At 46.4% G+C, this 14,397-nt stretch overlaps 1 long non-coding RNA gene across 1 annotated transcript in view; it reads right to left on the bottom strand.

Moving 5' to 3' along the window:
• Positions 1–7,583, bottom strand: part of LOC143778846 (uncharacterized) — a 79,736-nt gene extending 72,153 nt beyond the window's left edge. The window contains exon 1 of the long non-coding RNA XR_013216493.1: positions 7,408–7,583. This is a non-coding gene — a long non-coding RNA (uncharacterized LOC143778846). The remainder of the gene's footprint in view (positions 1–7,407) is intronic.
• Between the last annotated feature and the right edge of the window lie 6,814 nt (positions 7,584–14,397).

The raw sequence follows: 14,397 nt of genomic DNA, 5'->3' as shown, positions 1-14,397 counted from the left end.
GGGGCTAAAGTTAGGGTTAGGGTTTGGATTACATTTATGGTTGGGATTAGGGTTGGGATTAGAGTTAGGGGTGTGTCAGGGTTAGGGGTGTGGTTAGGGTTACCATTGGGATTAGGGTTAGGGGTGTGTTTGGATTAGGGTTTCAGTTAGAATTGGGGAGTTTCCACTGTTTAGGCACATCAGGGGCTATCCAAACGCGACATGGCGTCCGATCTCAATTCCAGCCAATTCTGCATTGAAAAAGTAAAACAGTGCTCCTTCCCTTCCGAGCTTTCCCGTGCGCCCAAACAGGTGTTTACCCCAACATATGGGGTATCAGCGTACTCAGGACAAATTGCACAAAAACTTTTGTGGTCTAATTTCTTCTCTTACCCTTGGGAAAATAAAAAATTGGGGGCGAAAATATAATTTTTGTGAAAAAATATGATTTTTTATTTTTATGGCTCTGCATTATAAACTTCTGTGAAGCACTTGGTGGGTCAAAATGCTCACCACACATCTAGATAAGTTCCTTAGGGGGTCTACTTTCCAAAATGGTGTAACTTGTGGGGGGTTTCAATGTTTAGGCACATCAGAGGCTCTCCAAGCGCAACATGGCGTTCCATCTCAATTCCAGTCAATTTTGCATTGAAAAGTCCAATGGCGCTCCTTCCCTTCCGAGCTCTGCGATGCGCCCAAACAGTGGTTTACCCCCACATATGGGGTATCAGCATACTCAGCACCAATTGTACAACAAATTTTGGGGTCCATTATCTCCTGTTAACCTTGGTAAAATAAAACAAATTGGAGCTGAAATAAATTTTGTGTAAAAAAAATTTAAATGTTAATTTTTATTTAAACATTCCAAAAATTCCTGTGAAACACCTGAAGGGTTAATAAACTTCTTGAATGTGGTTTTGAGCACCTTGAGGGGTGCAGTTTTTAGAATGGTGTCACACTTGGGTATTTTCTATCATATAGACCCCTCAAAATGACTTCAAATGAGATGTGGTCCCTAAAAAAAAATGGTGTTGTAAAAATGAGAAATTGCTGGTCAACTTTTAACCCTTATAACTCCCTAACAAAAAAATAGTCTTAGTTACTCACCGGTTAACGGTGTTTTTCGGAGTCCATGACAGCACTACGGAGAGAGGGGATCCGCCCTTCAGGAACAGGAAACCTACAGATACATAAGGGCGGCACCTCTCCCACGCATCAGTTGGTTTACAGAGCACAAGAGGACCACCAAGGTTAATAGCATACATAATAAACAATGATACAAATAACTAACTATTCACTACCCGTGAATTATATAAATAAAGGAAGAGGTGTACACCCAGAACTTAAGAAGACGGGAGGGTATGTACAGGTGCTGTCATGGACTCCGAAAAACACCGTTAACCGGTGAGTAACTAAGACTTTATCGGTCGTCCATGACAGCACTACGGAGAGAATTACAGAGAGTAACTAACTAGGGAGGGACTACAGCTTGCAGCACCCTTACACCAAACGAAAGGTCAGAAGAGGCACCCAAGTTCAATCTATAATGGTTATAGAATGTGTGTGGAGAAGACCAAGTAGCAGCCTTACAAATTTGGTCGATCGACACCTCCAATCTTTCTGCCCACGAAGCCGCCATAGCTCTAGTGGAATGCGCTTTTAGACCTTCAGGCGCCGGCTTGCCCTTTGAGATGTATGCCAGCGAGATAGCCTCCCTGATCCATCTAGCTAAAGTAGATTTTGATGCCCTGTGACCCTTCCTACTACCCTGATAGGACACGAATAGGGCGTTATCTATCTTCCAGGGATCAGTTACTGCCAGATATTCCAGGATACATCTTTTTACATCTAAAGTGTGTAGCTTCCTTTCCTTATCGTTAGTAGGATTGGGGAGGAAGGATGGAAGAACTATTTCCTGTGTTCTGTGGAACCTGGACACTACTTTAGGAAGATATGCTGGATCAGGGGATAGTATCACTCTATCATCCCTAAGCTGCATGTAAGGGGGAACCCTGGATAATGCTTGGATGTCGCCTATCCTACGCGCCGATGTTAGGGCCACCAGGAAGGCTACTTTAAGGGATACATTTTTAATAGAGGCTGATGCAATTGGCTCAAATGGGGCCTCTGTCATGGCTGAGAGGACTAGGTTCAGGTCCCATGGCATGACCCTATTCTTCACCATTGGCCTGGACCGTTTTGTCGCTCTGATGAATCTGCTGACCCAGTGATTCTCAGCAATGTTGCAGCCAAAGAGGGCCCCTAAGGCTGATACCTGCACTTTAAGTGTATTTGGGGATAACCCCATATCTAACCCTTTCTGTAAGAATTCTAAAATCTGGTCTATTGGTATTGACTGACCAGCTATTACCCCCGAGTTTTGAAGGAACCTCTTCCAGATCCTAACATAAATCTTTGTGGTGATTATTTTTCTGCTCTTCAGCAGAGTGTTAATGAGGCCCGGAGAGAACCCCCTATCCTTTAACAGCGCCCGCTCAAAATCCACGCCGTCAGATGAAGGCCAACCGCCCGAGGATGGTAGACTGGGCCCTGGGACAGGAGATCCGGGATGTCTGGCAAGACCCATGGGTCGGATATCGACATAGCCCTCAGGCATGGAAACCACGTCCTTCTGGGCCAGAAGGGGGCAATTATTATCACTGTGGCTTTGTCCTTCCTGATTTTCCTCACCACCAGAGGAAGTAGAGACAGGGGAGGAAAGGCGTAGGCTAGCCTGAAGTTCCAGTCTATGAGGAGGGCGTCTACTGACAGAGGGTTTTCTCTGGGGTTGAGAGAGCAGAATTGTGCCACTTTCCTGTTTTCTTTTGTGGCAAACAGGTCTATTTCTGGTTGACCCCATCTTTCCACGATGAGGTTGAAGATGGAGTCGTTCAGGGACCACTCCCCCTGCCTCAATGTGTTGCGGCTTAAGAAATCCGCTGTAGTGTTTTCTGCCCCTCTTATGTGAAGAGCCGTCAATGAGAGAAGATGTTGCTCTGCTAGATGGAATAGACGATCTGCTACGCACATTAGGGATTTGGAACGAGTCCCGCCTTGGTGATTTATGTATGCCACGGCGACCCGATTGTCCGAGAATACCCGCACGTGGTGGCCCTGTAGATAGACAAGGAGTGATTTAACTGCCTGTTCCACAGCCGTTAACTCCTTTAGGTTGGAAGACATTTCTATCTGATCCCGATCCCAAAGCCCCTGGATCAATGTATCCCCCATGTGAGCCCCCCATCCAGAAGGGCTAGCGTCCGAGGTGACTATACGAGTTACATTATATTCCCAGGGGACCCCTGTGGACAGGTTCTCTTGGACTAGCCACCATCCGAGGGATATAATAGCGTCTTGGGATAGGGTCATCAGGCTCTCCAGACATCCCCCCAACCTTTTTTGTTGTAACAGCACCTCGCCCTGAAGTATCCTCGTATGATACTGGGCCCATCGGACCGCTGGAATACAGGACGAGAGAGAGCCCAACAGAGACATGGCTCTTCTAAGGGACATGGTGGGGTTTTTAGAGGCATTCAGCACCTGAAGGTGCAAGCGATCAATTTTTTCTTGAGGCAAACGGCATTCCTGAACCTGGGAATCCAGGGTCAGGCCTAAAAATCGCTGCACCGTCATGGGCTGTAAGCGTGATTTTTTGACATTTAGCATCCACCCCAGACGCTCCAGAGCAGACATCACTTTATGTAACTGTTCCAGACAGTGATCCGCCGTTTTACCTACGATAAGGAGATCGTCCAGGTAGGGGATTATTAGAATGTTGGACTCATGCAAGTGAGCCATAACCTCCGCCATAACTTTGGTAAACACTCGAGGGGCGACCGATATACCAAAGGGGAGGGCCCTATACTGGAAGTGTCTGATTACCCCATCCAACCTTACCGCCACCCTCAGGTATCGTTGGTGACCTGCATAAATGGGGATATGGTAATAGGCGTCCTTCAAATCCAATACTACCATAAAGCAGTTTTTAAACAGCAGCTTTATTGCGGTGTTAATAGTTTCCATCTTAAATGATTGGACGGTCAGGAAATTATTAAGAGCCCTAAGGTTAATAATTGTTCTGAAGGAGCCATCAGGTTTACTTATTAGAAATAGAGGAGAGTAGAATCCTCTACCCTGTTCTCCTTCCGGAACCTCTGACAGGACATTCTTACTGAGCAGGTCGTGAACTTCTGCTTCCAGGGCCGCCTGTTCTGCTGGAGAGGACCTGAGTGGGGTAACTCTGAAGAAGTTCTGAGGGATGGAGGAGAACTCTAGCCGCAGACCCGTAGCTATTAACCCCAAAATCCAATCACTACTGGAGATTTTGGACCAGGCCGGGTAGAAGGCAGATAGTCTACCTCCCACCGGGGCGACTAGTCATTGGGGTGGTTTTTTGACCTCACGGGATGGCTCCTGACGTCCTCCACCTCCAAACATAAATCCAGTACCTTTCTTCTTTTTCTCATCCCATCTGCTCTGGTCTCTGGCTGGTCTCCTCCGAAAGAATCTTTTCCCTGTGAAGGGACGCCTGTAAGAGGTAGCTGGTAGATTGGGAAACTTTTTCTTCTCGTCTCCAGCTTTCTCCAGCAGTTCGTCTAGGACTGGACCAAACAGGTATTCCCCTTCGCATGGGATAGAGCACAGACGGGATCTGGATTGAAGGTCACCTGTCCAACATTTCAGCCACAGGGCCCTGCGTGCTGCGTTTGATAGTCCGGCCGCCCTAGCCGCCATTCTTGCCGAATCCGCAGATGCGTCCGCGAGAAAGGCAGCGGCATTCTGAATTGTTGGCAGGAATTTCAACATAGAGTCTCTGGAAACACCGCCTTCCAACTTAGACCCTAGCTGATCCAGCCAGACCATCATCGATCTGGCTGCACATGTCGCAGCTACAGCAGGTCTCAGGGCACCCGCCGACATCTCCCATGTCCCTTTAAGGAATGAGTCAGCCTTCTTATCGAGAGGGTCCTTTAGGGAAGCCATGTCGTCGAAGGGGATAGATGATTTTTTAGACGCCTTAGACACCGCTGCGTCCAATTTCGGCGCCTTATCCCATGTATTCACCATGGGGTCCTCAAAGGGATATCTGCGTTTAAAGGCAGGTGGAAAAGAGCCTTTCTTCTCCGGTTTTTTCCATTCCCTTTTGATGAGGTTCTGGACCTTGTCATTGAGCGGAAAAGACCTACGTTTTTTAGGGTCTAGACCGCCAAACATTAGGTCCTGTGTAGAGAGTTCTGGCCTTTCATCAGCCACCCCCATGGTGGATCTAACTGACTTAATAAGTTTGTCCATTTGGTCCAATGGGAAACAGAACCGGTTAGACTCCTCTTCCGAAGAGGACGCTGAGGAGACAGAGGCGTCTGACTCATTCTCCCTACTAGGGCCAGCGGACAAATCCGACTCTGAGGCGCTAGGCTCCCTTCTTCTTTTGGAAGACTCCCCCCGGGACAGGGATTTCAGGGAATCTTTCACCTCCTTCCTGATAATCTCCCTAAGGCTTGATGTGAAATCAGGAGACTCTTCCGCCACCTATGGGAGCGGAGAAAAAGGCTATGTAATTTATCTGGCGCTACCGCTATCAGTGTTCCCATCAATTTATTTCCTACCGTCTGCCGTACACACGACTGACAAAGTCTCTTAGGGTAGGCGTCTGGCAAAGGGCAAGCGCATAGCGCGCACTCCTTGTTTTTTGATTTACCAGCGCTTTTTTTCCCCTACGGAAATAAACATAGGAAAAGACTGCATCAGGGTACATTCACGAAGATCTCTTACCCAGGCAGTAGCGGTAGGTACCGGATTACTGGGGGGTCGGTCCAGATCCTTCTGCTTAGATCTGCGACTGGTCTGGTTACTGCGTCCGCGGGTCTTCAGCTGGGGGTTCGCATGGGACTTCTCCGAGGATCCATCCTGCTCCTGCTCCAGCAGACCGACGGCAGCTTCCGGCTCATCCATAGCTGCAGATGGGCTCACAAGCAGTGCTGCAGCATTTTGTTTGGCTATAAATAGCCCTCCCCCGGATCCGGAATCAGTGCAGGTGTGTGGCCAAATCCACCCCCCCGACTTGCAGGTGACTGCTCCACCCCCCCCCCTGCACCCAAACGCCCCCCCCCCGCCCCCGCCGCATGCAGGACAGCGGCGTTTTTAGAAAAAAACCGGCCGGCGTTTGACTTCCGGTTTTGGCCCCGCCCCCTGCGCGTCACTTCCGGTTTCGGGCAGAACGCTCAGAAACGTGCCCGGAAGCCTGGGAACGGCGCCGCCGGACCCCCCAGCCGCCCCCCCCGCTACGCCACCGCCGCTTCCACGGCCGCAGCCCAGCGGTGACCGCGGCAGAGGCCGGCGTCCGACCCCCAGCTCCGGTCCCGAATCGAAAGGAGCACACAGGACGCCGCGCTGCACCGCACCGACGGGGAGAGTGGGGAAGACCGAGGCCCAGGGGGGAGAGCGGACCCCGGGGGGGGACATACTCACCTGCTGACCACTGGGGATGGACCTCCTCCGGACGTCGCTCCACACTGCACCGCTCACTGTCGTGGAGCCCTACCCGGACCCACCGTGGCGCTTCCAGGGACCCGCACTGCCCGAGGTAGGAGACCCCCTCGCTACCTGGGTCGGACAGCCGGCCTGGGTATTGATAGGAGAAACGAAGTCGTATCTGCAGGGAATCCTGTCCTCCAGGAACAGGAAACCAACTGATGCGTGGGAGAGGTGCCGCCCTTATGTATCTGTAGGTTTCCTGTTCCTGAAGGGCGGATCCCCTCTCTCCGTAGTGCTGTCATGGACGACCGATAAAATGTTGGTTCCTAAATTGTGCTGATGTAAAGTAGACATGTGGGAAATGTTACCTAATAAGTATTTTGTGTGACATATCTCTGTGATTTAATGGCATAAAAATTCAAAGTTGGAAAATTGCAAAATGTTCAAAATTTTCACCAAATTTCCGTTTTTTTTTCACAAATAAATGCAAGTTATATTGAAGAAATTTTACCACTTTCATGAAGTACAATATGTCATGAGAAAACAGCATCAGAATCGCCAAGATCCGTTGAAGCGTTCCAGATTTATAACCTCATAAAGGGACAGTGGTCAGAATTGTAAAAATTGGCCCTGTCATTAACGTTCAAACCACCCTTGGGGGTAAAGGGGTTAATCATAATATCGCTAAAAAAAACAAAAACACAGCATGGGTAAATATACACAACAAAAAAATATATATACATATGTACAGCATCCGTGCATAATGTAACAATAAACATAACGCCAAAGGACCAAAGGAATGGCAAGCAACTAAATAGACTTCCAAGCACCAAGCATGCACCGAAGTGAGAATACTTCCTAGAGTTATTTCAGACGTGAATACCATAGGTGGTCTAGAGGTCAAAAAGGTTAAGACCAAGAGAGAAGAGGAGTAGGACAGTAGGCACTCGTTACCTTGGTAAAGCAATGGTAAGTACACATAGCGAATTCCTCGCTTTAAGGAATAGGTGGTGCTGCAAAGGATTGACAGGAAGTAAATATAAGCAAAGTGTGCCAATACAGAGTATAAATGAAGAACATGTGCCTGGTTCAATACCTATCAGATGATAAGGCGGTATGTGGCCAGCCGTGGTTTGCTGCCCTGTGTGTTGAACCTATATTGAACCGAAGTCAATCAAATTAGAATCACTCTACATCAGAGATAAAGGTGAGTTGAAGTTAAAATAAAGATGGTCCAGAAACTAATGGGAGGAGGGGAGAAGAGGGTATGACCAGAGGAATGGGAAGCCTGAATCAGAAGGGATCGCAATATCTTCACAAGAAGTTCATCGGTCCCCCGTGGAGGGAACCTGCTCTAATATCAGGGAGATCCCCCAAATGATATGGAGGCAAAGTCCTACTGTACCTGGGGTGAATGTCTTGCTTAGCGGCGCTCCCACGCCCTGCTGATGTCGGCTTGACCAGGGAGAGGAGGTAGGACTGTTAAATAGCAGCGGTGACCGCCGGACCGGAAGTGAGTCATCCGGATTGGAAATCCTGCTGTGTAGGGCAAGGAGGAGTTACTGCGCGTGTGTGTGTGTCACCATAGAAACCGGCTTTTGTGTATCAACTTGTAGTGATCAGAATATATAGTAATAGCGCTACTAAGGGCATTTAAGTGAATGTTTAATGATAGCTGGACTATGCTATATGGAGTTTGGTATGATTATACAATACAGGCGCTGTATGTGTGTCACCATGGTAACCGGCTCTATATGACAACTAGCAGTATTCATGATGCATAGTAATAGTGCTCCTAAGAGCATGAAAGCAAGTGTTTTAGGGATAACTTGGACTCTCCGATAAAGGATCTGGTGTGATTCTAAAATACAAGCACTGAAGGGAAATAAAAAATAATAAATAATAGACAAAAAATATGGGATAGGTGATAAAAATAAGAGGTGGTATAAATCAATGGACCATGAACAAAAAATAAGAAAAATTGAAAAATAAAAAATAATAAATAGTAAAAATAAAAGAATGGAATGAAAAAATAATAAAAAAAAAGTTGAAACAACTAAAATAAAGTTGGAAAAAAGGGGTGGGGGAAAGAAGGGCAAAAATAAAAAATAATAAAGTAATAAAATAAAAAATAATGAAAATAAAAAATGAAAATGTAAAAATAAATATTGAAAAATAAGAAAATAATAATGTGTAATAAATGATAAAAGTGGAAAAAATAAATGAATAAAAAATAAAAAAAGAATAAAATGAAACAAAAATGAAAATGAATGATGGAAAAAATGTTAGAGTCGTCACTCACCTTTCTGTAGAGTTATCAGCGGGTCTGAAAAAAATGAAATAGATGATTAATACTAAAATTTAACATACCGTCCAATCAATTTCTCTATTAAGACCCCCTCGGTGCTAGGGTGTCTAAGGTGTGTATCCAGAAAGTTTCTCTGGTTTTCAGTAATTTGATATGATTGCCCCCTCTTCTGGGGCGTGGAACCTGTTCAAGTGTTTGGAATTTCAATTGAGCCACAGAGTGTTTGAGAGAAACGAAATGATCGGGGATAGGAAGCCATGTTTTGCTACAACGGCTTACGACACAGTAAGACGAGGTGGGTGAGGGATCAGTAGAGGTGTACTTTGCTGGGAGCCCTGATACCACATGCAACACCTCTTCCGACTTTCATGCTGAGCCACACTCAGGTGGCACAAATATCAGTTTTGTAGTCTGCCATTGACAGAAAGATTTAAGGATAGTAATACGGGTAGTTGAGTCCAAGGAAGTGGCGGCCTGATGATCTCGGAGGCCTACTGCTACAGGCACACACATGAAGGAGACCCAACCACATTTCCAAAAATTATTGGCAGACACCACCAAAGTGGTATCAGTTTCACCACAGTAGAAATAGCAAATAGGGACCAACAGGCATCCACTACACCCAATCCAGCAGATGGACACCCAACCAGGAGTTTTCACATTTAAACGAATGAGGGCCTTAAACCACAGAAATGGCATACATTTCACGAGAGTAGAAATAGTATAATAGGGATCGATAGGTCTTCCACTATGCCCAATCCAGCAGATGGACACCCAACCTGAAGTTTTCCCATTTTAAAAAAGAGGGCCTGACACCACTGATGTGGGATAAATGTTAAGAGAATAGAAATAGTATAATTGGGACAGACACATCTTCCACTACAGCCAACCCAGCAGATGTAGACCAACCATGACTATTCACATTTCCACAAATTTGTGTTAACATCGGCAGCAGCAGCCACAGCATGCACAGAAGCCACACTAAAGATATCACAGAGTGCAGTTACGTGACATTAATGCAGCACACTAAAAAATGCAATATCACCTAGTCTATACAGTCTGCGATTGGGGTGCAACAGTCCTTGGAGATCCATGACTTGTTCATCTTGATGAAAGTTAGGTGGTCTACACTTTCAGGAGACAGCTGGCTGCGCTTAACTGTCAGGACACCAACATCAGCACTGAAGACACGTTTTGAGAGAATGCTGGCTTCCAGGCTTTATAAAACTCCCAAGGTGTGTGATGCGAGGTCAGGCCACTCATCCATTTTGGAAGACCAAAATGTGAAATTGTTCAAACCCTCCCTGATGGTATTTATAATCAGTTCTAGATACTCCTGCACCATCCTCTACATTCGTTCACCATGTGTAAGACTTGGACTCTGTTGTGCTTATGCATGAGCTGGTCTAAAAAAAAAAGTGTCAAAGGGCTCATAGAAATTGCTTCTTCCACTTACACCGCTGCCACTGCTAAATTGATGTGCTGAGGTTGGAAGTCTAGAGCTGTTATGCAAACTGTGTGCTTCACTGCTGACTTGTGGAAAAGCTCATTTAAGGTTGTGTAAAAGCGCATTTCGATATTCCAGCTTTCACTGGTCCGTTTCAAGGGCGCGAAGCATCTGGTGAAATTTAGTTTTATAACATGGATCTAACAGAGTAGTGACCCAGTAGTCAGCACTATTTCTAATCACTCATATGTGGGGCTCTACCATGAGGTCCAATCCCTTGCTGTGTTGGTAGCTGGGTAACAATGAGGCTAGTTTCCTCCGTCCCCTCCCACCAACCACAAACAACAGAGAGGGGAGGATTATCCTCTTCATCTGACAGTTGATCGCCCAATACCTCTTCCTCCTCCATTTTTACTCAGATCTTGTGCCTTCAATAACAGTTTATTTGCTATTAGCAGCCCTCCCAATCGCAGTAATCCACCTTCCCTTGGCACCTGCGTTATGACAGTCTAGAATCTAGAGGCAGTGTTCTCCCTTCCATAACCTCCTCTGCTTCCTCCTCTTCGTCTGGGACCATCATCTCTTCCCGCAGGTAATTCAAAGTATGCTCTAGCATATAGATGACCACAATAGTGATGCTGATGACAGCTTTGTCAGCGCTAACCATCTTAGTATCCATTTCAAAACTGTGCAGAAGGGTGCAGAGGTCCTTAATCTGTGTCCACTCTGTAAACGTGATATGCACAACATCCGTACTGCATTGGCATAGGCTATACGATATGACATACTACATCAGGGCTTGTTGCTGCTGCCACAGTCATTGCAACACGTGCAGAGTGGAATTCCACCTTGTCAGCACATCGCATATCAACCTGTAAACTGGCATGGACAAAGATCTCTATGTCGATGCAAGTCGATGACCTGAGGGGTTCGAATGGCGGAGATGAGCACACAGCTTATATGCTTTCTAGAGCAGCTCACCCAGGCCTGTATAGTGGTGGAGAAAACTCTGTACCACTGGGTTGAGGACGTGCGCCATTCAAGGCATGTGTGTGAGCTTGCTTCCCTGTAGGGCCACCACCAGGTTTGCACCGTTATCGGACACAGCCTTCCCTGGATGCAGGTTCAGCAGAGACAGCCATTGATCATACTCAGCCTGAAGGGCTGTCCACAACTTTTCAGCTGTATGACTGAGATCTCTCCAAGGCATTTTAATTTTAACACTGCCTTATTGCAGTGATCACTGGCTGCGCAGTATGGAGGTGGTGGGGATTTGCTCTGCACAGTTGGAATGCGTGTCTCATTAAGGCAGAGGTTAAGGGTGCAAGTGGAGGCCCTAGACAAGATAGAAAGGGAGGCAGAAGCAATGGAGGAAGTGTTAAATATAGAGTTTTTTTCTACAAGCCTTAGGGATTACAAGACTTGTGGAGCAGCACCTGCCCTACAGCCACCAGAGTGACACAGTGCCCAGTCAGCGAGATGTTATGCCATTGGACATGTTTACTTGTCGAAGTGTCTGTGGTGAAATACACCCTGGCAGAGATAGATTTAGTTAAGGAATGGGTGATGTTGCCTGCAACATGCTGGTGTAGTGCAGGCACAGCTTTCTTAGAAAATTAATGGTGACTGGGCAATTGATATTGGGGGACTGTGATGGCCATCAGTTTCAGAAATCATCTGTATCTACCATGCGGAAAGGTAGCATTTCCATGGCCAACAAATTGGAGATGGTGGAGTTTAACCTTTTAGCTTTGTCATGCCTAGGATAAAGCAATCTTTTATGCACAACCGTGGGCTGGCTGCAGTGCTGAGAGAGGGCAGAGTACAGCGAACCAGACAAACTGCTGGACCATGAGAGAGGTGCAGGTGGAGATGTTAAGATGGTTTGAGAAAGTTGTGGTGTGCTCGTTCCCTAAGATAGGTCAAAGCAGCAGGCATGTTTGCTTCTGTTACAGCTGACAGTGGGCACTCAGCCTGCATGACTGAAGCGGGTAAAGAACTCTAGGTCCTGTGGTTGAAAACCTTTGTCTCAATAGTTGGCACGGTAACAGTGGAGGAGGAAAAAGCAACAGATGCAATTGATGGAGTGGCTGATGGTTGTTGAGGCCCGCTGGTCTGCATTTTTGCGCAGTGGGATTCCTAGAGTAACACGTGTTGATTGCGCATGTGAAGGTTCATACATGTTGTAGTCAAATTATTGCACTTTTTGTCTCTACTCAGTTTGTTTTTGCAAAGTTGGCAGAATACATAAGTTGTCTCATCCTTTGCAGTGTCAAAAAAGGCAAAGGCCTGGCATCCCTTGCCACCCTAGCAATCTGCAGACCTGCTGACGCTGCTTGTCAAAGTCACAGTTGTGGCTGAGGATGCATTGATCATCGTGGATGCATCAATATGTGTCTGCGATTTATGGGGCAACATTACCTCCTCGTCTTCCTCCTCAGATGACATACTCAGCTATGTGCATCTATGTTCCTGCCAACTGGGATCTAACACCTCATCATCATCATCCTCTGTACTATCACATTTCTCGCTCTTGGAGTCACCCTCCTCCTCTTTTTGCCCTGACAGCACAGAACAGTCTGTGAGCCTCAGATATCGCAGTCTCATTAGACTCACCTATCTATGGTTCCGTACAGTCAGTTGTATGGTTGGAGAGTTGGGACATTGGGGGAAGCAAGGGTAATTTGGGTGCCAACTCTGTGGACTTTACTGTGTGTGATGTTAAGGTGGAGGAAGAGGAGGAGAGGCCACTTGAAGCTGCACTTGCCATCCACTCAAGTACATACTTTTTCTGGGCCTCATCAACAAGGTGTACGGCTTTTCATGTGCCAAAGAAAGGTAGTGGAGTAGCATGTCCAGTAACAGAAGTTGTCAGATGAGTTTGCATAGGACTAGACATTGGTTCACTAATGCTTTAAATAACATTGCTACCTACCCCATGTACACCTTGAACACCAAGCCTAATTCCCCTTCCACCATGGCCTGGCTTTTTCCCAGTCATGTTGCTCAGATACTGTGGTAGGAGCACAGTATTTGCAACCAAAAAATAGATTTTAAACTCTGCACCATGTCTGCAGACAGCGGAAATTCAGCAACAGTAAATTCCAAGGTGAATTATCGAGTGCTGTATCATGTTAGTCACAGAAGAATGAATTGTTTGAGTGTGGATAATGACTGTATGACATAAATATGCATCAATCAATTTGAAAGTCAGATGTCTCCTACTGTATGATGTTAGGAAAAGAAGAATTTTTGGGTGACCTCTGGATCAGGCCTCTATAACACGCTTGATGCTACAAACTATTTTAACCCCTTTCTGACCTCGGACGGGATAGTCAGAAAGGGTCAGAAGCCCCGCTTTGATGCGGGCTCCGGCGGTGAGCCAGCATCAAAGCTGGGACATGTCAGCTGTTATGAACAGCTGACATGTGCCCATAATAGGCGCGGGCAGAATCGCGATCTGCCTGCTCCTATTAACTAGTTAAATGCCACTGTCAAACGCAGACAGCGGCATTTAACTATAGCTTCCGGCCGGGCGGCCGGAAATAATCGCATCGCCGACCCCCGTCACATGATCGGAGGTCGGCGATGCTTCTGAATAGTAACCATAGAGGTCCTTGAGACCTCTATGGTTACTGATCCCCGTTAGCTGTGAGCACCACCCTGTGGTCAGCGCTCACAGCACACCTGCATTTCTGCTGCTACATAGCAGCGAACATCAGATCGCTGCTATGTAGCAGAGCCGATCGCGTTGTGCCAGCTTCTAGCCTCCTATGGAGGCTATTGAAGCATGGCAAAAGTTAAAAAAAGTAAAAAAAATGTGAAAAAAATAAAAAAAATATAAAAGTTTAAATCACCCCCCTTTCGCCCCCAATCAAAATCAATAAAAAAAAAACAAACCTACACATATTTGGTATCACCACGTTCAGAATCGCCCAATCTATCAATAAAAAAAGCATTAACCTGATCGCTAAACGGCGTAGTGATAAAAAAATTTGAAACGCCAGAATTACGTTTTTTTGGTCGCCATAACATTGCATTAAAATGCAATAACGGGCGATCAAAAGAACATATCTGCACCAAAATGCTATCATTAAAAACGCCAGCTCGGCATGCAAAAAATAAGCCCTCAACCGGCCCCAGATCATGAAAAATGGAGACGCTACAAGTATAGGAAAAAAAACGCCAG

This window comes from Ranitomeya variabilis, chromosome 1, assembly GCF_051348905.1.
Source record: "Ranitomeya variabilis isolate aRanVar5 chromosome 1, aRanVar5.hap1, whole genome shotgun sequence".
In the NCBI taxonomy this organism is placed as follows: domain Eukaryota; kingdom Metazoa; phylum Chordata; class Amphibia; order Anura; family Dendrobatidae; genus Ranitomeya; species Ranitomeya variabilis.
Note: the sequence above shows the minus strand (reverse complement) of the source record. Positions and strands in the feature narration are given on the sequence as shown.